The sequence below is a fragment of the Carettochelys insculpta genome, chromosome 2 (assembly GCF_033958435.1).
Source record: "Carettochelys insculpta isolate YL-2023 chromosome 2, ASM3395843v1, whole genome shotgun sequence".
Classification (NCBI taxonomy): domain Eukaryota; kingdom Metazoa; phylum Chordata; order Testudines; family Carettochelyidae; genus Carettochelys; species Carettochelys insculpta.
Genome location: NC_134138.1, coordinates 114814585 through 114839269, shown reverse-complemented (window position 1 = coordinate 114839269; position 24685 = coordinate 114814585). Strand labels below are relative to the sequence as shown.

General features: G+C 42.6%; 1 protein-coding gene across 3 annotated transcripts in view; it reads left to right on the top strand.

Moving 5' to 3' along the window:
- Positions 1–24685, top strand: part of CARMIL1 (capping protein regulator and myosin 1 linker 1) — a 295177-nt gene that overhangs the window by 5776 nt on the left and 264716 nt on the right. The window lies entirely within an intron of this gene.

Sequence of the window (24685 nt, the reverse complement as noted above, 5' to 3'; positions counted from 1 at the left end):
CTCGTTCTCTGGGTTATTGGTTAGAGCTTCCAGTGATTTATTCTTGTTGTGGACTGACAAACTATCAGGTGAACATATCCCAAAATAAAGACAACTACTTGTGGATTCCTTATGTTCCTTAAATTGTTGACAACAGTGAGAATGCTGAGTGAGCAGGAAACATAAGATAAAACCCATAAGGGATTGTATCTCTTTTAAGAAATTTTAAACTGTTTAACACCTATATCTCTTGAGGCTGTGTTGCCAGACAGTGTAACACTATCTAGCCTTTTAAAAGACTAATTCATTATTTGTATTTGCATTGCATAGGTTGATGTTGTTATAGTTAAAAGTAAATGCTTTTGTATGTGACTCTGTCATTATTTTTGAAACTGTCCAGGAGGAAAATATGAAGTTAATCTCATTCAAATATATTTTCCTGTTTTCTCAAGACTAATATAATAGGGTCTCAACATTTGCGATGGTTCTGTGTCGAGAGCCCTTGCGAATGTTGAATTTCATGACTAGGGGAACTTGGAGCCCCAGGGAAGCTGCAGTAGGTGGCACTCCTCCCCTGGGAAGCAGTGACTGCCTGGGCTCCTGCCTGGGAAGTCACGGCTGCTGGGGCTCCCTGCCCAGGGCCCTGAGGAAGCCACAGCTGTTGGGGATGGGGGATCTCTGCCCTGGGCCCCAGGGAAGCCGCTGCTGCCGGCGCTCCTCCCAGGAGCCCTGGGTGAGTGGCAGCTGCCAACGCTCTCCGCTCTGGAGCCCCAGGTAAGTGGCAGCTCGTGAATACTTGATTGTTCACGAATGTTGAGCCCCTACTGTATGTCGGTCCTTTTTGATAAGCAGAGAGCTGTAGTGATGTGTTGGTACCGGTACATGTTCTTCTCTTGCATGTTTGGGTGTGTATTTAATAACAAAAACATAGCAACCTTTGAAACTTTATTTGCCAGCATGTTTGATAGATATATGTAAGGAGAAGCAGAGGAGGGTAACTGAATACAAAGGACTGTAATATTGGTATAATATTTGGCAGGATATTTTGAAACAGGGTGGATTGTATCAATAAAACTGGCATAGATTAAAAATATTATTGCCAGTGCAGGGTTCTTATTAATTGTAGGTGTGTGACAGAAGGCACTGAGATGCTATTGCTCGTGTTTTGGAAACAGATATATCTTACATCTAAACATATGAATAGATTGCCTTCAGTATTCATAAACTATAGTGTTGATAGTAGCCTGCTTTTCTATGAGAATTACTACTCAAGGAAATTGAAATATCTTCTGTGTAACATCTGTCTAAGGATATTTTTACATGTAACTCAAACGATTTCTGTTAGAACAAAACAGCAGTCATGTAGCACTTTAAAGACTAACAGAATGATTTATAAGGTGATGAGCTTTCATGGAACAGACCCACTTCTTCAGATCTATAGAATTCCAGTCCCTACTCATTTATATAGTACAATGGTCCAAAATAAAAAATTGCAATAAAAATTGGCAAATCAAATACATGAACTGAAGGTGGGGGTGGGTGTTGCCTGAGACAATCATCAAAGGAGGGGAGACAGTCCTTGTAATGCATGAGATAATTGCTGTCCTTGTTCATACCAAGTGTTAATGTATCGAATTTGAATATGAACCCCAGTTCACAAATGTCCCTGTGCATTCTCTTCTTATTGCAAATTTTTTTGGACCTCTGTTTTATATAAATGAGTCTGGACTGGAAATTCTGTAGATCTGAAGAAGTGGGCCTGTCCTGTGAAGGCTCCTCACCTAATAAATCATTGTTAGTCTTTAAAGTGCTACATGACTGCTCTTTTGTTTTGTTTGAATACAGACTAATATGGCTACCTCTCGATTTCTATTGGGTTAGACATGTGAATGTTGATTGATAGTCACTATTTATTTGAGAGCCATGTTTACAGAGTAGGCTGGCAGATTCACTGAAGCAATAACGTTTGATTGACTTTTGACTTGCACTGAATCATTATTGTTATCAATAGCAGAATATACTGTGGAGTATATATTGTCATACTGTTTGGGATTGATGGAGAATACTCTTAAAAATAATAGTGCTAAGATTAGCTTGGATGTACTTGAAGCAGGTTTTGTATTTCGTTTTTTCCCACGTTTTGTGACTTTTTTTTTAAATTATGTCATATCTGCAAAATGACCATTTTTATCCACCTATACAAAGTACATGTCTGTAAAAGAATGTCAGGCTTTGAACTGGATGAGAAAATTTGAAAGGATGTTGGTAAAACTTCTAAAAATGTGATGACCTAGAAAATTTTGTGTCCTTTGAAATCTATTCGCCTAAGCTCTCAGCTGGTGATTTTAGAGTGGCTCGGTCTGCCTCTTTTTTATGAGTTACGCAAGTGTGTGAAAGTTTATGTAAAAATGTTCGTCATTGGGCAGAACGGATTGTGCTGTGGGAATGAATCACAGAAGGTGGTGGTTGCCTGTACGACTCCTGCCTCACTTGTTGTGGAATTTGGAAGCTGTGCACCTATTGCACAGTGCCCTGAACTCTGCTCAGAGGCATGAACAGGAAGAGGAGCAGAAATAGTCCCCACAGTCTCAGAGCACTATCTTCTTCTAGCTCCTGCTTTAATTTCCTCCTACTGGAGTGATGGAAGGCCATCTTGGCCACAGCCAGAAGGAGGCTGATGAGGGGGTCTTGTGACTTGGTGGTGCCATGGATGGGGCATGCCTAAGTGAGGAGGTGTGGGGGAGAAAGGCAGCCAGAACAGCTTGAGAGGAGCTGGAAGAGGACCTTTGATTGTGATAAATTCTACCTCCAGTTGCAGAAAGGAGTTTATGAGCTACCTCAGATATGTGCCCATGTTCGTGGCTCCATGCAGGAACTGCCAGCTAATATCCTTAGTGGAACCAGTGCTATGGAACCAGAGTGGAATACAGACTTGGCCCCCTGGGATGGTAACGGATTCACTTGGTATTGAAACAGTCTGTGAGAGCAGTAAAGTGAACAGGTGAAGCCTGAAGGCATATAGATGTTTCCTGGACGTGGTTCACAGGTGGGTTGACCACCTGTCATTCAACCAATTTAGGCTGCATTTCGGTGGTGGCCGGGGATTGGGACTGTATTGTGCCAGAGACTGTGTTGTATAGGCAGAAGAGAAACGAGAAAAGATGGTTTCATGGTTAGAGCAGTTTGCTGCCGTGGGAAACTGGATTTTATACCTTCCTCAGTCAGACTTGCTGCGTGATAATAGGCAAGTGACTAAACCCAAACTTCTCCCAGGTGGTAAATAACAGTGAGTTCCTCTTTCTGGAGTTTCATTTGCAGAAACATGGAGCACTCTGCAACCAAAATCAATGACAGCTTTATTTTTAACATAAAAATCATTGTATATGGCTAAGTATTCTGCAAAATCAGGTATTAACCACTTCAAATTGAGTAATCAAAATTAATGGACATTTTATCCCCTCATTTCTTTATACCTCATGAAAGCTTCCAAGGAAACACATTTGTTTTCAGAGCAGAGTTTTAGTTGTGCGCAATGAGGAGGAAACAAAATATTGAGTAGCTGCTCATTAGTTGAGCACCATCCATCCATCCCATGTACTGAAGGTGACAGTGTCCCATGCAAAGAATACGTGATCATGAAATTTAAAAACTATTGTGTATAGGCACAAGGGGGCTGATGTAAGGCTTCATGGATGGCCTTAATTCTGGCTGGAGTGCTTGACTTTGCAACCTTAATGCTTTTTTAGTATAAGTTTATGTGCATTAAAAAAGTAATGTTATAAAAACACATTTAATTTGTGATCAATATAGGTTTTAACATTTTAAAATGCCACTTCACCTCTCTAGACTGGTATAGACTATGAGAATAAATGATGTGCTCCTGGCCACTGGGGAAGTGTGTCATAAAGCTGCAACTAGCATGCTGGTCTTGTGTCTCCCCAAACCAGTGTTTTAGTTACAAGAGTTTTTATCCTTCCTTGACATTAAAATAATGAGAAAAAAAATCTTCAAGACCATGAGATTATTTAAAAATTACCTTGCTTTTCAGAGGGCTAAATGCACACAACGTATGGCCTAGCAATGGAAAATATATTCAAGATATTTGTATTTATGAATATAACATTAAGCATTGGCATTTTAAAGACACAGTCTGATGTTGTGACTTAGCTTGTCGCATATTTTTCACTTCTTACACTGAGCTTTTTGCTTCTATAGTTTCCATTTGCTATTTTCAATTTGTTGTAATGATGTGATCAATAAACATAGCAAATGTGACTTAAGAGTCGCCAGCACCAAAGTTATGAATTGGTCAGTCAACCACACTCCACATTTCCGGTTCCAAATCAGGTAGCAGCAGAGATGAGAGGGTGAGGTGGGATGGCAGAGTGGAGCAAAAGCCATATTAAATTGTGTTAAATGTAAACTACTAAGGAAATAAAGAGAAGGCAGCATTTTTCTTCTGCATAATGAAGTTGTTTCCAAGCTATATGAAATCAATGCTCAGTTGTAAACTTTTGAAAGAACTACCAGAACGCTTGGTTCAGAGTTACAAACATCTCTGAGGTTGTGCTGTACTTTAAATACTGATCTGCAGCATGCAGTCTTCAAAGCAGTCTTCATTCATTACTTTAATGAAGCTACAGCTACACTACAAAAGAGAGTTTAATTTATGAAATTGACTTTTTACCACTAGAGTTTGTAAAATTGAAGATAAGTGTCTGCCAGTGTCCAGAAAGTCAGTATAGTATGTCTCCATTGCCTTGCCTGCGTTCGACTGTGTAAGCAATGCATTGTGAGTACCTATGCAGAGTGCCTGTTGCCCCTTTGCATTCTGGGTTTTTCTGCCAGTGGCTCATGGGGAAAAAATGCTCAACAAGTGCTTGTGGGTGTCTGTTGTCATCCCAGAGTGCAAAGTACCCATTACCCCTGCCGTTGGAAAACAAACAGCCGGCCCAAGGAATTTCACACCATTTTTGGGCCGTTTTCCTGAAAGCTGCCTCTGGCTCATGCTTCTGCATGGCACTAGAATGGATCCTGAACAGCTTTATAGCAGTTGCACAGTGTGCTATAGCCACTTCCCTAAGTGTCATGCAGTATTTATTTGGACAGAGGCAGTGGTAGGATGAGATGGATGAGGATGATTCAGATGATGATAGTGAAGAACTGGAGAACAGGAATGCAGACCTGCCAGCTGCTCTGGATGCATAGCTTGCAGTGGAGTGCCAGTTCTGGAGATGCAAAATCAGCACATACTGGTGAGACCTCATTGTTTGGAGGTCGGGGACGACCAGCAGTGGCTGCAGAATTTCTGCATGTGGAAGGCCACTTTCATGGAACTTTGAAGTGGTGTCCCCCACCCTGAAGTGCAGTGATACCAGAATGAGCCCTGTTTGACAGTTCACAGACGATTGCTCTGTAGAAGAATGCAGTGCCTGATGGCTACTAGTCAGTGGGAAATCAGTTTGGTGTGGGCAGATCTATAGTGGCTCCTGCGATGATCCAGGGAGCCAAGGCAATCTGTGACCATCTAATGTGGAAGACCATGACTCTGGAAAGTGTACAGCACACAGTGGATGGCTTTTCTGCCATGGGGTTTCCTAACTGCAGTGAAGTGATAGATGGAATGCCCATCCCCATCTTGGCTCTGGACCACCTAGCCTCAGAGCATGTAAACCATGTGATTTGCAGGCATTAGTGGATCACAAAGGTCATTTCACCACCATCTGTGTGGGATGGTCAGGAAAGGTGTATTATGTGCGCATCTTTAGAAATTCAGATCTGTACAGAAAGCTGCAGGATAGATCTTCCTTCCCAGCCAAAAAAAAATCAAGACTGTTGACATGGAGATGCCTCTAGTGATACTGGTCAACCCTGTGTATCCTCTGCTCCCTTGGTTCATGAAGCCATGCACAGGCACTCTGAACCACAGCAAGAAGTGCTTTAATTATAGGCTGAACAAACACAGAATGGTGGTGGAATGTGCTTTTGGCCATTTAAAAGCCAGATTCAGGTGACTTTTGACCCGTTTGGACCTTTCCCAAGCCAGCATCCCCACAGTGGATGCATTGTGTTGTATTCTCCATAACATTTGTGAACCAAAGGGGGAATAGGGTGGTAAAGACAGATGGGTGGTAAAGACAGATGCCCTGAGTAATGTTTATTCACAGCTAGACATAAGTGCATGCACCAATGCACATGTAGAAGCGGCAGCAATCAGGAAGGCTTTGAAAAATATTTTTATGAATAAGCAGACAGCCTCATGACTATGCTGCATTTAACTGCTGTGATACCACCCCCACAGTGATGTGTGGTTGACTTCCAATTGCACCCCACCCCATGGGAACCAATAAACAACACTGCGGTTTTCCCAAAAACATTCTTTTTCTTTGGTGAGGGAGGAGGGTTAAGGGGTAGGAAAAAGACAACAATCCTGGTGTCATATGGGTGGAATAGCCTTTTGCAGTGTTGAGAGATCCTGTGGGTGGAGCGCAAGACTGTCTTTGCCCATCCCCCACATACAGGGGCCATTATGAGGGGGTTGAGACATATCAAGGGGAGGCCAGGCAACAGGGAGTGGAGGCCGCATAATGACTCCTGGGGTGGGTGTCCCTTTGCAGCTCCAGCATAGAACACAGTATCTCATTTTACTCCCTGACAGCTGTCAGGAAATCTGCTGAGTACTCTTTCCTGGATTGGAGCATGTATTGTTGACACTGCAGCATGCTCTGTTGCCACTATTGTGTCCACTTTTGGTCAGCAGTGGCTTTGGCTCGCACCCTTTCCGTGTTTTCAAGCTGCTACTGGTGGGGAGGGGTCATTCCTGTAAACTGTAAAGTGCAGAAGAAATTTTCTCAGCAGTTCCTCATAAATCCTGTACAGGGAAAAAACTATTTAAAGCAGGGAAAGTCTGCACTGGGCATGCCAGTGTCAAGGAGCAAGGTCTGCACAGCCTGGCATCTGTGTGGTGGGGGGAGGGTTTGAGCCCACCAGCCACTTGGCGAGCTGGTGGGGGATCATCCCTGTAAACTGTAAAGCATAGAAAAAAAACTTTCTTGGTGGCTTCTCAGAAATCCTGTGCAGGGGAAAAGCCAGCAGTGTGGTAGGAGGGGAGAAGGCCAGGAGAGCCTGCCAGCTGCAAGGAAGGGGGAGATGGAGAATTCTCCAGCCATGCGGTGGGGCAGAGTGGTCCTGGGAAATTTAAATGGCCAAGGAGCAGTGCCATAATGTTAAGTGGAAGAACTCTAATGAAACTTCCCATGATTCTTGTGGGTTGCAAAAAGAGGCATCAGCCTCCTAAGAAGAACAAAGAGTGAAAAAGAAAATATGCTCATATTGTGCGAGTACAGGGCTGGAAAATTTTCCAGAATGCTGGATGGTGCCGTGATACTAGATTACTTACTGGTTGTCTGGCAGGTGTGCTATTTTGGAAGTTGCAATAAGTCAGGCCTCCCTAAAAACCTCACGTGAAAAATAAGAGTACCTGGCTGAGACCTTTTTGGAGATCTCCAAAAAGGATAAGTGCTCCATCCCCAGAAATATTAACAAGCTGTTCTAAGGGGCATGGGTCCACTGTGCATGAGCCACAACCCGCTTGTAGCAGTTTAAAAAAAAAATACTTACCAGAAGAACTCTCTTTGGCATTGCTGAACCCTGGAGCATCAGGTGTCTATGAGGCAACTGGCTCCAGAGCGATGAAAAGTTCTGTGTTTTCAGGATCAGGCACCTGCTGACTGTCAGCATCTTCCTCTTTATTGACCTCCATCTGCTGCTTCCCCTCTTGGCACTCACTGGAGTCCTGAGGACTATCTCCTGAAGAGTCCCTGCTAACCGTGGGGAGCATGGTTCAGTCCCTCCCCCTAATGGCATCCAGCTGCTCATAGTAGCAACTTGTCTTGGGAGATAACCCAGACTGCCTATTGGCTTCTCTCACGGTGTGATAGTTCTGTCTGAGCTCCTTTATTTTGACCCAGCATTGCTGAGCATCCTGGGCATACCTCTTCTCCATCATTCCCCATGAAATCTTCTCATAAATGTCTGCATTTGTTTGGTCACTCACAGTCTGCTCAGCACTCATTCTTCACCCGCCCCCACTCACAGAAATGAAATTCAGGATCTTGTTATGGCTCCATGATGGAGCTCTTTTGCAACCCTGAGAATTTAGATCAGAAAAACCCTGAGTAGTCATGATGGCTAGATGCAATGGATGGCTCCTCAGGTGTGCTACCCATGCTGGTCAGAAAGAAAATGAATTTAGATTCCTGGGCTTCCTCTTATCTACTTCCTGTGTACCTGGAGAGCAGCAGAAGTGAAAGCGGCCAGAATGGACACCTGTGGGGTGTGGTGGGATACCTCTGGAGGACAATAAAATCGATTTAAAGTAATGCTGTTTCCACACTAGCATTAATTCGACCTTTTAAATTTGAACTTGGTTTTACACCGGATCAGGAAGGAGGGGCAAGAAAGTCGACCTTATCATCATCATCATCTTCATCACCATCAGTAACTGTGGGCTCAGCGCCCGTTGCTGTCTGATGCCTCTCTCACTGTTTCTTTCCATCTTTCCCTACCCAATGCAGAGTGGCTTAGTTTCTGTAGGCTAGCTGTGCACCAGTCTACTACATCATCTATCCATTCTCTGTGGGGTCTGCCTTGCCTATTCGAACCGTCCATTATGCTGAATACTAGGGTCTTGATTTTTTTCGTTCGTCATTCATTCTGCAAACATGTCCAAATAGTTGTAGCTTCTGTTTTATAACCTTCTGCAGCAGGTTCTCTTTCGGCTGTATTTTCCTATATAATTCCTTATTGATGACCTTCTGCATACATCCTATTCTCAGAAACTTTCTATAACAACTCCTTTCGAACGCCAATATTCTTTTTTTTTTTGAATCTTTTGTTATCACCCATGTCTCACATCCGTACAACATACTGCTGAATACACACGTTTTCAAGTCGCCCAGCTTTGTTCTTAAGCTAATTGCTTTGCTTTTCCAGATCTTATCAATCGCCTTCATACTTACTCTTGCTTTCGCTTTTCTAGTCGCTATTTCCTTCTTACAGTCTAGATCATATGTTATGTTGCTCCCCAGATATGTGAACTTCTCTACATTTTCTAGTTCAATACTATCCACACTGATCTTTTTTCCTATTTCCTTATCTCCAAATACCATTGTTTTTGTTTTATCAGTGTTCATAATCAGTCCGTACCGCTTCCCTTCTTCGTTTAATACCCACACCGTTTTTGCTAGCTTCTCCTCATCTTTCTCAATTATAACTGTATCATCTGTGAACCTCAAGTTATTTCTTTTCCCATGCACAGATATCCCTTCTACCTCTTCCTTGATCTCGTCCATTGCTCTCTCCAGATGTGCGATGAAGATACTTGGCGATATTGGATCTCCTTGTCTCATACCTCTACTTGTTTTAAACCAACTGCTGCCTCTGCATTATCATGGATATCTTTCAACAACCATATTAGTCTGCTATCCACTCCCTGTGACTCCAACACCGCCCAAGTCACTTTCTGATCTATACTGTCAAATGCCTTTTGAAAATCGACGAAGCAAGTGTATATGTTTTTGTTCTTTGTCAAGCTTTCTCCACTACCTAATGGTTTTTTCAGTGAAGAGAGTCGCATTGTAAAATAGAACTAAGTGCCTTAAAATTAACTTTGTGCTGTAGTGTAGACATAGCCTGAGAGTAGGATCAGTCCTTGAGTATTTAGGGCCAGAACATCAGCCCTGAGTGCCACTTGTGCTCTTCTAACACAGCGTGATGCACCTATGGCTGCCCTAAGTGAGATGCTGGGAATTGCTTCGTCCTGGAGGAATCTCACCCCTTCTCAGCCTCTCTCCTTGTCTGATGAGTGAGCTGGTTCTGGAGGATGCATGACTTGTGCGTTGTGTTGTATTGAGCACTGGTACATCCGCATACCACCCCACCATGTCCCCAAAATCATTATTACAAACTACTGCAATTCAGAACCTGAAGCTGCCCTGCTCTGTGTTGTGGAAATATGGCTAGCACACCAGAGGATCTGGCCTTTGTCGTATCTCTTACACATACAGACTACATCTTAACTGGGATCAGGTAGAGTAGCATGAGCATTTTGTACCCAAGTTTGGAGATTATTTTAAAATTTGTTTTTAATATACAGTTGCACATTGTTTTGATTTTACAGATCCACAAGGATTCATTAGATTTAAAGTGTCTAGTTATGAATGAATCTTTCTGAGATTTTTAAAAAAATACAAAGGCTAATATGGTCATAGATGTATAAAACACTAGTTTGTTCAAAAGCATTTTAAACCTCTTAGTTCTAAGCAATGGGGTTCCATTTTTTCATTTTTTAGAGTATGAAGAACGGAAGAAGAAGTGAGGCTCTTCTAGCTGTAGCTTTAACTTAAAAGTGAAATTGTGTTATGAATACTAGAACTAAGGAAAATACTTATTTCTCGCACTAACTACAAAAGACTGTCCACCTTACGTAGCTGTTCCCCCCACCCGCCAACCTCCAGGTCAAATTAGCCTATGTGGTTTAGTAGCTAGAAATACAGGTTAATCCCCTAATCGGGTACCCTCAGGACCTGAGTGATGCTGGATGAGAGAGAGTTTGCTGGACTACAGGAGGTCACTATTGTCTAGCAGCATTACCAACACACACACTGCTTACTGGGCTTTTGGAAGACATTTTGGCTGGATCTGCATCGTGTGGCTTTCCTGGCAGATCCATGCTAATGAGCGGCCTTGAAATTGCAAATGGCTGCTCATTAGCATGGTCCCGCGGCTCATTAGCATAGCCGGGTGAGAGTTCTGTCTCAGCAGAGGGGTTGCAGTAGAGAGGCCATGTGGATGTGCCCCTGCTGGCAAAAAGCCCCTCTGTTGCCAGATCCTTATGCCTGATGGCAGTAGAGGTACATCAGTTTATACTAGTTGAATTTGCCATTTTTCTGTGATGCTGGCTGCTCTGCTCCCTGTTCTGCCGAATCCAGGGTTAAGGAATTGGTAGGACAACCCTTTAAAGATCTCTCTGTCATGCCATTTCGTTCCAGTCCTTTCTTTCCTCTCATAAGCTGCCTACAGAGGAACTCTTTTACTTGTCATACTGAAGAGTAGGCAAATAAGTTCAGCTTCTAACTTGCCAGGTCTGGGCTACATACAGTTTTTAATACCAATATATTAACTGTAATAGCAATGGAAATAGTTAAATTTGTGTAAACCCTTAGTGTGGTGATAGTTATATCGATATAAGGTGTTTAATTTTAATATCTCATCGGTACTGCTATTGTGTAATGTTGATTACTAACTATAATGGTGTCTCAACTGAAATGGTATGCAAAAACTGTAAGGATGAGTCCTTGGACTGTAATATCTTTATTTGATAATGATATTCAAAAGACTCATTATTATGAAAGGGAAGTAAAAACTGGTACAGTAAAGCCTTGAAATGCACGATTTAGAGTTGCGTTTAACTCACATTAATGCAAGTTAAGTGCAACCCAAAACCCCGCTCCACCCCCGCCCCTCCAGCCGTAGCTCCAGCTCAACACCCATCACACGCAGCCCTGGCTCAACCCTCCCCCGCCCCGTTTCAAAAGCACTGTGCGAGGCTCCGTTGTACCTGCCCCGTGCGTGGCTCTAGCTCCACCCCCCCACCTCCACCTGCAGCCTAACCCACTGCCAGGCTTAACCCTCCCCAACTGTCCCCCCAACCCCAGGCTTTGTCTTTCACAAGGAGCTCCAGGTGCTTCCCTGGCTGCATAATGTGCATTCTGCTGGGGACCCCCCCCACCCCAACTTACGCTAAATTCAAGGTACACGAGGGTGCATGGGAGCAGAACCCTCATGTAAATTGTGGCGCTACTGTATGTAGTTTGACATTACACTTCCAGCGGGGGCGGGGGGGGAGAGTGTGTGTGTGTGTGTGTAAAAGCTTTGAACCTCTGCTTCAGGCTGCCAGTTTTCTGAAAAACATAAACAGGCTTTAACACCACTTTGTTGTTCCTAGATATTGCGGTACGTGCGGGAGTCTCTCTGATGCCACATCTTAAAGAATGTACAGTGTTGTTGAAGAACACAGCACATAATGTTCCTTCAAATTGTAGGATGAGATTAAACAATTAACTTTTATTCCAAATCTCAGTAGCCTAGGACAAATAGTTACCATTGGAGCCTGAGGTGACAGGATCAGAATGTTGATCTTTTGTTGCTGGAGTGTCTTTCAATAGTATCTTACCAAGCAAGCCGCTGCATTGGTATCTGTGAGTGAGGGTGATCGGATGAAGCTCATAGTGAATGATGCAACATGATTGCATAAAAACTAGAGGGTGGAGTAGAAAAAAAGAATTTTATTCTGTCTTCTCTCCATCTATCTCCCCTACTGGCTGTTGATTTGTTTTTAAGGTTTTTTTTAAGATAGGTTTTGCATTGGTTGCGATCTACTCAGAAACTACTTGAATGTAAAAATCTGTACTCTTCTTGCATGAAGTGGTAGTGCACTTTACTGAAAGTGATGTGGAGGACACAGTAAGCTTGAACTAGGCCACTAGGTTCACTAATTGAACAAGTTAGTGCAGCAAAGCATGAAAAATGCCTTTTGTTGGTCTGAGCTACTCTCTTCAGTTGGTGTGGCAGAAAAAAGAGGGAGGGGAACACATTGGTTTAGTTTTTAAATATTTACTCTCCATTGCCCGCTGTTCTTATCTGTTTTCGCTAATGGCGGTGGTACTTTAATGCTGTATGAAGTAATTAAATGTCAGGGATATTGAAAGTAGTTCTTAAATATGATGCTGCTAAATGGTCTTCATACTGGTAACAGACATTCTGAAGCTGATTTCTGTTCTTCTAGTGTCTGTCTAATCTCTCTGGATTTTTAAAGTACCCATCCCTGTAGGTGTTATCATCCTCTGTTAGTAAGAGCTTTTGACTGCCTTTGTAATTTTTAGATTGGCAAAGGATTATGAAAGTTTAAATATTAAGGGCCAGACAATGGTGACCTTATATTCACCTTCAGGAGTATCTTATTTCTTAAGTAGTCTCAGTGAAATGAATTTCTGAGTGAGTGACTACTCACAGTAAGGATATCTGAATATGGTTTGAAAGGAAGACTTATGGAACATTCATTTATCTTGTGTTTTTAATAACAAAACGAGGTGAGAATTAATAGGCTAGTGTAAAGTTGGGGAATTTGAGGTGCCAGTGGCTGTGCCTATGAGTGAAGCTGCGGAAGACATTTTTGAACAGGAAAGCCTGTTTCCTCCCTGTGTAGTAAGATTGTCTCATGCTGAGTGGAGCTTAGAATGCAGCAAGAAAAGTCATAGTAATGTCTGAGAGGCTTGGGAAGAACGTTCTGGAAGAGTAACGCACTGAAGGGATAGAGCAAGGAGGAGACATTGGGTTTTTTCCTGCTCTACTCCATAAATGCACTAAGCATTTTTAGTGCTGTTACTCGTCAGTGTCTTGCAACACTGATTAATCTTGACAATACTTCTGAGTAAGTGAGGCTCTGAGGTGATACATATTAAGCATGTGTGCGCATGTGAAAATTTTTTTACTGGAGCAGTTTTTAAAATTACATTAAAACATGTTGCTACCATAAACTGACTTCAGATAGAGCTGGCTGATCTGGATGGGGCCAAAGCAGTTTAAAACATTGTGTTTGACTCTCAAAATCGGTGTGGGTGCGGGTGCGTTGTTGTGTTTTGGAATCATTTCATAGTGTTGCTTTGTCCAGTCTGTCTGAGCATCTGCTTTGGGAAGCTGTTCTATCGCTGTTTTCAAATGCATCATCTTATCCTACATGAGAACAGGGCCTTACATGTAGCAAATGTGGGGACACCTATTTTGGAGCGTAAGCTTTCGTGGGCAAAGACCCACTTCGTCAGATGCATGAGTTGGGGGAGGTTCCAGAGGAGGATTTAAAGAGGGAGTCTGGGTCAAGGGGAGGGCCAGAGTTGACATGGTCTGTCCAGTCAGAAAGGATGTGGCCCATTATCAGCAGTTAATGTGGAGTTGTGAACATCAAGAGAGGAGAAATCAGGTCAGTTCACACACACAGTCCTCTCCTACAGATGGCCTGCCTACACCAGCGATATCATCACAGGACCTAGCCGTATCAACCACACCATCAGGGGCCCTTTCACTTGCACATCTACTAATAGAATGTATGCCATCACGTGCCAGCAATGCCCCACTGCAGTTTACATTGTCCAAACTGGACAGTCTCTACGTAAAAAAAGAATACATGGACATAAATCAGACATCAGGAACCGTAACGTAGAAAAACCTGTAGAACACTTCAGTCTGCCTGGACACTCAGGAACAGATTTAGAAGTAGCAGTCCTACAACAAAAAATCTTCAAAAACCAACTCCAAAGAGAAACTGCAGAGCTGCAGTTCATTTGCAAATTTAACACCATCAACCAAGGATTGAACAGAGACTGGGAGTGGTTGGCCAATTACAAAAGGAGTTTCTCCACTCTTGATGTTCATACCTCCCACGTTAGCTGCTGATAATGGGCCACATCCTACCTGACTGAACAAACCTTGTCAACTCTGGCCTCCCTTTGACTGAGACTCCCTCTTTAAACCCTCCTCTGGAAACGCCCCCCCACCACACACACTTGTGCATCTGACAAAGCAGGTCTTTGCCCACGAAAACTTATGCTCCAAAATATCTGTTCGTCTATAAGGTGCCACAGGACTTCTTGTTGTTTTAGAAGATACTAACTTGGCTACCCCTCTGATACTGTGGGACACCTAGTTTATTTTCCCAGAATTAATGTAATTGTGACCTTTATTTCATGCAGTGTGTATCACAGCACCCAGGAAGGATTCTGTCTTCATTTTAATACTACTTTGGCTACATTTGGGATTTGACAAAATAATGGGGAGTTCTGTGGCACCTTAAAGGCTAACATATTTATTTGAGCATCAGCTTTTGTGGGTAAAACACGCTTCTTCAGATGCATTGGCAGACGATTAGCCATTGCATCTAATGAAGTGGGTTTTATGCACAAAAGCTTATACCCAAATAAATCTGTTAGTTTTTAAGGTACAACAGGACTTCTCATTTTTGCAGAGACAGACTAAAATGGATACCCCTCTGAGACTTTGGGTTTTGTATTAGTATTTTTTCCTCACACTTTGTATGTGTGCCCAGTCACAAACCTGAGCAACTGATTGTCTTGGGGAAAATGCTTTAATCTGTAACTGACAAGAAATGTATTTATCCATGGCTTCAATTCATGAAGGAAGCTTTTTTTGGTTTCAACAATGGAAAGAGTGGCTTTTTTCCCTCTCATGTAAAACATTAAAACTGATACTGATACTTCTCAAATTTAAATGGTATCATTTGTACATGAAGGTTTGAAAGCTTTTAGGTGGCTGCTAGATTAACTTGAATATTGAATATATTTTGTCTTTTAATCCACTTTTCAGATATGACCTCTGTTAATACATTAGCTGGAACATGCACTTTTCTAGTCCAGGAAGCAGCCTTTAGCAATAATTTACATATATAAAGAAGCTGTTTAACAAAGTAAATACATCATTGTAGGCTGCTGTAGGGCAAGTATTTTTTTCCGCTGAAACATTGTTTTACCAAAAGTGCAAACTAAAATGCAGAATGACTGTATCTGAATGTTCCAAGTAGGGTACTGTCTTTTGAAATCTATCCCATACAGGTCCTTACATAGAGCTCCTGTAGTTAATAAATGTTAGAAGTTCTGTGTGCTGTTTTCCTGAATGTTGCTTAAAACTGTTTTAGGTGGAAGGTCTCTGGTGGGATAGGCCTTTCTGACTGGTTTCTGTGGGGGATCCTGTTACTCCTCTTGGAGGAAGGTCACTTGTGGGTTTGTCCGTTGAGGGCGTGGGGGTGAGTGAGCCTTAGAAGTTAATAAGGCATTGTGGTCTCTCAGGGTATTTCTGCACTGCAGTTAAAAACCTGTGGCTAGCGGGTGCCAGATGACTCCAGCTTGTAGGGCTCATGCAAAGGGGCTGTTTAATTGTGTGTAGACCATTGGTTCTCAATGTGGGCTACACATAACCCTGGGAGTACACAGAAGTCTTCCAGGCTTCATAAACCCATCTAGATATTTGCTTAGGTTTACAACAGGTTACATATAACTGCCAGTCAGTGCAAACCAAAATTCAAGAATGATAATGATTTGCTTTGTACTTGCATTTCAATGGGTAGTATAATATTTATATTCCAGTTGAGTTATTTTATAATGATATGGTAACAATGAGAAAGTAAGCACATGTTTCAGTTGCAGCGTTTTGTGACACCTTTGTATTTTTATTATGATTTTGTAAGCAAGTAGTTAAGTGAGGTGTAACATGGGGGTACTCAAGACAAATCACTCTTCTGAAAGCGGAACAGGAGTCTGGAAAGATTGAGAACAACTGGTGTTGCTGCTTGGCGTGGAGCACCAGGTCTTGGACTCTGGGGAGTGCAGACTCCAGCCCAACCCTGAATGCCTGCACCACAAATAAACAGCCCCTTTGCTGGAGCCTGAGCCTTCTCACATTCATAGCCAAAAGGATGCTAACTAAAACTGTTCCAAATTTGTATCTTTTTAAAATATATATGTAAGTTTTCTCTTCATTCAATACAAAATTGCTTCAGTGAATGACTATTTAGGGCACATGTTCTGCCTACTCCTGCCTCTTATGAAAATATTTCAAACAATTGTTTGAAATAAAAACTGATCTCTGAGAGAGATGCATTATTTAAGGAAACAGATGGCAGCTCCCCTCCTCTGCAGACCACCTTCTTCTTCGTAAGTGTTCCAGATTTCATCACTGTCTCAAAGCAGGGAAGACAAGTGATGCCGTCTATAACATGCAGACAGTCAAGTATCGGAGGGGTAGCCGTGTTAGTCTGTATCTGTAACAGCAACGAAGGGTCCTGTGGCACCTTATAGACTAATAGAAAAATTTTGAGCATGAGCTTTTGTGAGCACAGACTCACTTTCTGTGCTCACAAAAGCTCATGCTCAGAACTTTTCTGTTAGTCTATAAGGTGCCATAGGACCCTTCGATGCAGGCAGTGTTTTCTCAAAGCATCACTCTCTGCTTGGTTTGCAGGTGTAAAGCATGCTTAGAAAGGGTTAAGTGGCTTTTGTTAGCAGAGTGAGGCAGATGATTGTTGCCTATTCTCCTAATACGGAAATAGGGGCTGACTGCCTGATGAGAGGATCTAGGGCAGTGATAGGCAACCCAGACCAGTGAGTAGGCTGTATGGCTGGCCTTCCTTCTCAGTGGGGATTCCACCTGTGCCCCGCGGACCCCGTCTTCCCCCGCACACCTCTTGTGCACCGGGGCTCTGGAGCCACACTTTTTCTTCTATTCCTCCTCTCTCCCAGCACTTTCAGAGTGCTATGAATGGCTCATTCATGCTCCATCCCCGTTCCTCCCCCTCCCTCCCAGAGCTCAAACAGCCACAAACAGCTGATTTACAGTGTTCAAACTCTGTGAGGAACAGGGACAGAGCATGAACCAGCCATTCATAGTGCTCCGAAAGTGCTGGGAGGGGGGAGGAGGAATAGAAAGTGTGGGGCTCGAGTGTGAGAGAGGTTTTGGGGGTAGAGGGCAGACAAGGGCTCTCTGGGCCACAAGTAGAACCCCAGTGGGCCACACATTGCTGGCCACTGCGCTAGGGTGTAGACTGAGCAGTGCTGAAGGAGGACAGGCACCTACTTGCACATTTCTTTATTCATATCCAGGCTTCCATCTTGCAAAATGTAAAAGTTTGCATGTTATTGCTCAGTTTTAAAACTTGATTTGACACTGGATGAATTGGTTGAGTTCTTTAGCAACTTGCAGAAAGAGGAGAACAAAAGAATGCCCTGGGAAATGAAGCCCTTTCTTCTGACTAGTCTTTTGGATTTGTAAGAACACTGGGAGTTGCTGGAAGCCGCATTCTCTGCCTTAATCAGAGGGTTTTTGCTCACCTAGTTATTTTTGGATATTAATGACATCACTTTTTTAAGTGTATCAGTGCTTGCAAGAGAGGGACACACACAGGCTTGCCAGAATTGATGACTAGAAGAGAAATAACTTTTTCCATCTCCCTGTGTTGCTGTTTTTGAAGTGGTACACTGTTAAGAGCTGCCTTTCCTGGAGCATAGACAAGAAGAGCTGGCTCAGCCACCAGAGTTTCACTCAGAAGCCTGATAGGAATTAAACAAGCTGCCTCAACAGTGCTTTGCTTTTTTTTTGTCTTTTAACAAATACATTCTGTGGGTCAAGGAAAAGGGACTGGTTTGAACATTATACAGATTGAACCTCTCTTGTCCAGCACCCTTGGGACCTCACTGGTGCCAAATGTGAGAATATGGTAAACCTCGGGAGGTCGAGTGGCATTACCAACACTTCCACTGCTTACTTGGCTTGTAGAAGAGATTTAGGGGTAAATTAGCACTAAATAACAGCACAGAACACTGAGATCCAGGACTGGTGGTTGTAAACACACTTTATGGGACCACAGGAAACTTGGCCCCATCCATGATAAGTGGTCATCTGGCTAACTTAAAATCATGCTGGATTACGGACTTTGCCAGTTGATAGTGTGCCGAACTAGAGAGGTTCAAGCTGTACCAATCTAACAGGGCTCTTGTGTGCCATTTGGTAGTGTTGGGTCAAGTCGCCACGGCAGCGAAAGTGTATTATTTCTATTTGTTGTTCAGATGTGGCTGTCTTCAAAATAATTCAATATATGATCACTGATCTGGACAGGCCTTTTAAGTGTTTTAACAGGAGGACTACTGTAATGCTGGTGAGTCTTGAGGAGAGAAGATGCTGAGGAATCAAATGTTAGGAGACCTGATGATGCGGGGATAGCACAAGGCATTAGAGCAGGGGTGGCCAACCTTTTTTCATCAGGGACCACATGTCAGTTTTTTAACATGTTCTGAGGCCAAACGCAAAATAGCTGCAAACCCACCCCTTCCGCATCCCCAGGCTTAATCCCTTGCAGCCCCAAAGCCAGGATTAATTTATCTCAGAGAGGAGCACGGCATACTGCTGCCCCCCCTACTGTACCTTTGCTAAGGCACCCTCTCCTCCTCTTCATCTCAGCTGCATGGCTCCCCTCAGCCCTCTTACTGTTTCCCCCACCTGTAGTGTGTGTGGCTCTGTGCCCTGCTGCACTGAAATAATGAGACTTGATTTAGTTGGTTTAACGACCGGAATCCTCCTGCAGGCTGTTAATTCAATTAAATTGAGTTCTGCTCTGTCAGTGTGGCAGGGCAGGGAGCCGGAGGAAGAGTGAGCTGTGGCAGCATCTGGAGCCACAAATGGTTCCTAAAAGAGCCACATGTGGCTTGTAGTCACCCAGCCAGCTTTCAGAATGGCACCACTGCTGGTTCTGTGGGCCAGATGAAAAGGCTCCACAGGCTGGATTCTGGCCTGTGGGTCACATGTTGGCCACCACTGCCAGAAATATAGAGAAATATAGGACTGGGCGGGGGGAGGGGGGCTTACGGTCATCTAGCCCATTCCTTCCCTTTGCTGAGGAAGGATCAAATACACCTCCTAGACTAGCATTTCCCAAAGTGTGGTCTGCGGCCCAGTACTGGTCCTTGGGGAGGGGGGGGCGAGCGAAATACCAGTCTTTACACATTATTGCTGCTATTATTGTGAGTAAATAATAAACAGTGAAAATCTATTCATTTTTCCTTTTTTTAATGTGTTTATATTTTTGGGCCGCAAAAAAGGTACTGAAAAAAACGGGTCCCAACTATATAAATTTTGGGAAACATTGTCCTAGACTTTCCCTGACAAATATTTGTGTAGTCTTAAACATTTGTCAGTGATAGTCTTGTTTGTAGATGCATTTCAGATTGTGTATTAACATTACAATCCCAATCTCTGAGTTGATCCATTTAATAGTATCATGAATGATGCTGTAGAAATAGTTTAAAATAAGTTGAAACTAGATTCCTGTTTGGGAAGTCTTCTTAATTATATTGCTATAGGACATTGCTGCTTTTATTATCTGTTTGTCCTAAGGGATGCTGAGTAGGTTTGGGTAATCAAGGTTCTGGATGATCAAGGGAATTTTCAGCATAATTTAATTGATGTTTTGGGATGTGACCTTCTCTTGGGTAGAGGAAGCTCTATAATTGAATTTTGAATAATCTGACTGTATTGTATTAGGGAACCAGAATCAAAACTTTGTCTATAGTTGTAATTTGGCACATAAATATTATCCTTCTCTTGTGACTAACGCACACATTTTATATAGTAAAAATACTAGTCAAATTCTGTTTTGAGACATCAATGCAAATTGTCACTTTCAGTTTAATGAAATTGATCTGGATTCATACTGATATGATTGAAAGTTGATAATGTGCTTTATGGTCGAGTCCAGCCCTAACTGTGTATTGTTTGGGTGTGCACTCTGGGGTCAGTGTGTGGGTTGCTCTGAGTTTCCTGTGAAGCCAGCTACAGGTGGAGTGAGATGCAAGATCAGAGAATCTGCTGCTCCATGGATCATGGTTGTTTGGGCTGGATGTTAGGCCATCCTGGGTGCATCTGAACTAGAAAATTTTATTATCTGGATTACAACTGCTACTAGGAATTGTGCTGAATTGTCAGTATAGACAGCATTCTTTTTTTTTTATTCCATTAATTTTTTATCACCATGTCATGAAAAACCTGTCAGGAGCAGGGTTCCCTCTAATTTTTTCTATCCGGGGCAGAATAAATTTTGTTATGTGCACCAAGGTGCTGGATGTGGTGCTGTGGCTCTGCTGATCATCGGGGCAGCATCTGAATGTCTCCTGAGCGGTTGCCCACGTGCTCAGTTTACGGGGAACACTGGTCATGAGCGGTTTATATCCTTACATAGCGGTAAGAACTCCTGAACCCTGTCTGCACTTGGGCTTCCATGAATATTACCACTGTAGAAGTGTGTTCTTACTGTGTTTGTTGTTATACGGATATTAATGTTTTTTCCTCATAAAGTCCATATGTAAATGGAAAGCTTGGGCACTATGTATTTGATATTGTTCATAGAGTAAAGTCTCATCTGTCATTCTGTTATCCAGAGCTCTGAAATAACCAGCATTTAACTGTCAGTAAATTTTAGTTATGTTACAGTATAGGAAAAGTAAATATAAATAAATACAGCAAGTACAGCAGAAGTTTGAAGGGTATAATACTACTGTTGTTGGTAAAGGAAGTACTGTACTCTGCCTACATTTTTGTTTAATATCTAATCTTGTTTTTCTTTGGCGTTATGCACTGCAAAGTGTACCTCTCTGTTTTCCACAATATTTGAATATCCAACAATCTCCTGGTACCGGGGCTGCTGAACATGAAAGAATTTACAGTATATTAAACCCAGTGTGTAGGTACATGTAGAACATGTAATGAGGTACATGTAGAACATGTAATGCCGTCAGTATTGAGTGCTTCAAATCACACTTTGATTTTTAAAGATCCAGTTTGTTCCACTAAAAGAAAAATGCTACAGAGATTACTAAACTTTGAAATTATTTCACTTTAAGATCAGCGTAGTAACTAAACAAAAAGCGAGAGGCAGTGAAATCAAATCTTCTGAACCCAGCATGTTGTCGCTTGAAACAAGATGCACTTCATTTGCTAAATGTGTGGTTTCCCCAGACAACATGCATATAGCTTAGTTTTGGTAGACTGATTTGTTTCAGTCTGAGCACATTCTCCTCCTGTTGCTTACTGTTTGAAATGTTATAGCCTACTTCACCTTATGTGGTTCTGAGCCCTGGTGGCTTTATCTGTGTCATTTATACATTGTTAAACACTCTCTTCCTGCTTGAGAAGTGTTATAAAATTCAGTTCACAGTACTGAAAGCAGCCAGGAACACACCCTGTAGGTACAGTAAAAGCTTTGATACCCAGTCTGTTGGGAGAATGGCTGGGAGAGGTGATGGTTAGTCAAAAATTCTGCTTAACTGAGAGGATGGGAGTTTGTGTGCAGGAGGGGGCTCAGGGCACAGATTGGGGTGTGAGAGGTGTATTGGGGTATCGGATCCAGTCAGTGCACAAGCAGTGACATGTTCCTGTTTCTACGTGGAGACATGGTGCTGCCTTTGCCTACAGGTGCCATCACCTCAGCAGTCATTGTTAGCGGCTCGCAGCCAACGGGAGCTGTGAAGCCAGCACTTTGAGTAGGGCAGTGGTGGTGCATGGAGCCTACGTGGCTGTTCCTCCACCTAGGAGCAGCAGGGACATGTTGCTACTTCTGGGGAGCCACGCAGAGCCAAGTAGGGAGCCTGCTGGCCCTGCAGCAGCCAGACGATAAAGCAAACTTTCAGCAAAGAACAGAAATGCCCTTTAATAGAGGTTTCCAGCTGGTAAAGTGCCAGATAACACAGCTTTTCTTGTAGTTTGGAAAAATGTTTTTAATAATGTAAATATTTGATACTGTTCCCTACGTTGGAATGTGTAAACACATGAAGACTAAGTGTGAAAAACTCCATGATCCTGCATAATTTTTGTGTGTTTAAGTCCAGAGCACAAATATTACTCCATGCATAAAATTCTGTGTGTGCCACAAAGATCCAATTGTGTCTTTAATGTAGTCTGTATAAAGTCCATGTTTGTCCAGTTTTCAAGCCTGGATGACTAAACTTAGGAACTCATCCAAACAGATGCCTAAATAAATGGTGACCTTCTTTTCTCATATGCATCACAAATGAATAGCTAGATTGTTCAGACATCTAAATGCTGCATCATCAAGGGTGTCATGGTGTTGCCGTCTCAGACCAAATGCCATCTCATGCAAGCAGCATCTTTAGTGCTCCTTCTCCAATGTTTAAAAAATAATTTATTTTAAAACTTATTTGTAGCCCATTTTACAGCTTTGCATTCTTTGGATGCATGATTTATCCCTGTACTAAAAGATGATAAATTTGCATGTTAGAATGTGTAAATCTGTATTTATTCATGCCATATATGAGCAAGTAAAAATTCATTTCCTCTTGGAAGCTTTTAAATATGTTTGTTGTTCTTAAAATTAATATCAAAAAATTGAACTGTGCACCAACATTGGATGCTGCACCACTATTAAATAGTGTTACAGTAATTGACAGCCTTAAAATGGTAACCCTAGTCTTATAGTTCAAAAAGTCACTTTTCTTATCCTTGCCCTCACAAACTGAAACATAGTTTGTGAGAGATCCAAAGACTGGCCAAATGGCATTCTCAAGAAATAAAATAGCCATGTCAGTCTCTTGTTGACCATTGTCGATGGATAGGGCGACCATATCTCCCTGTCCCAAATATGGACAGATGGTCACCTTATCGGTGGAAGATACGTTTGAATGATCCTGTTCTTTGAAAAGCTGTGTTTCACCACTCACAACTGTGACTGGCAGCATGAGCAGCATCCTCAAACCTGTTCACAGTGTAGGAAAAATGTCCTTCATCTCTGCATCGTGAATGAATTAGAGTTCTCGGAGTGGAGAGTGTTTCCCATGTAGCAAAATGTGACAGATGTTCCCTTTGACATAGAAGTCTTTATCACTGACATCTGAACATATCCCATGTGTCAGTGTCCATTGAAAGTCCATACAATTGTGCAAGAGTGTTTTCTTCTCTTCTGATAGCTTACTAAGGTCATACAAAACCCTTGATATCTTTGTGGTGCTTCATTTGTACAATCCTTTATTTGATGGACCCTAGAGTGGTGCCAACAGACAGGCAAAAAACTCCCTCTTGAATTTTTCTTCCAAGCTTCCCATCACCTCATCTCTGCTGTCACAATCAGACTGTCTCTTTGGATGAATACAAATTTCCTTGAAGATAAGCTCAACTTTTAAATTTTCTGTCATTTCTTGGCAGCAGTATGATGGCAACTTCAAATCTGTTGTCTCTGTAGTCTACAACAAAATCAAGGCATCTTCTGAGCCAAGTAGTTAATGGCCATGATGTCCATCAACTGAGTGTGTGATGCCTTGCTTACAGCATTTCCTTGGGACAGGGTGTTTTGCCAAACCACGGTTGAGACCAGAAATTTTAAGCCAGTGATAGGATTTGCCAGGCCTTTTGGCTCATGCCTGAGTCTGCCCCAGGGTTTCTTGGCTGCACTATTTCCATCAAAGTGTTATAAACCTCAGACACTTTTGGTACCTCAATCGCCTTATGCCGTCAATTCGATTTTCCCAGAAAGTGTTTAGCGGCTTCATGGCCAGATTTGTAACTTTATTTGGGAAGATTGTTCATCTTGTAATTGATACCGAGCACAGGACGAGTATCCTTCGCAGTATTCTGAAGAAAGGATGCTTCATCGGACACAACCAGGTTGAGGGAATAGCAGCCAGATAGCACAAGGAGTTGATACTGATGTAAACAAGCTGTAATGCTGTTCCAGTACTATTCAGCAGCAGCAATGTTATAATCAAGTGAGAGCATTCGTCCCTGTGTATGGGCAGTGCTTGTACTTTCCACGTCTCACCCTGGGTTTGAGCTGAGACCATTCTTTGGCCTTTCTCAGATACTAGCTCCCACTTTGAACCACTTAAGCAGTGGTGGGGAACCATTTTTTTGTGTTGGGGCCACTGACACACAGAAGAATCAGTCGGGGGGGCATACAAAAGTGAGAATCAAGAAAACCGAACCAAAATACCACAACATCCGCACAGGAAGACCTCACTGATGTGGCCTCTGGCTGAGGAGCAGGGAAAAAAAGTCACTCCCCTTGCACTCCAGCCCCACGGGG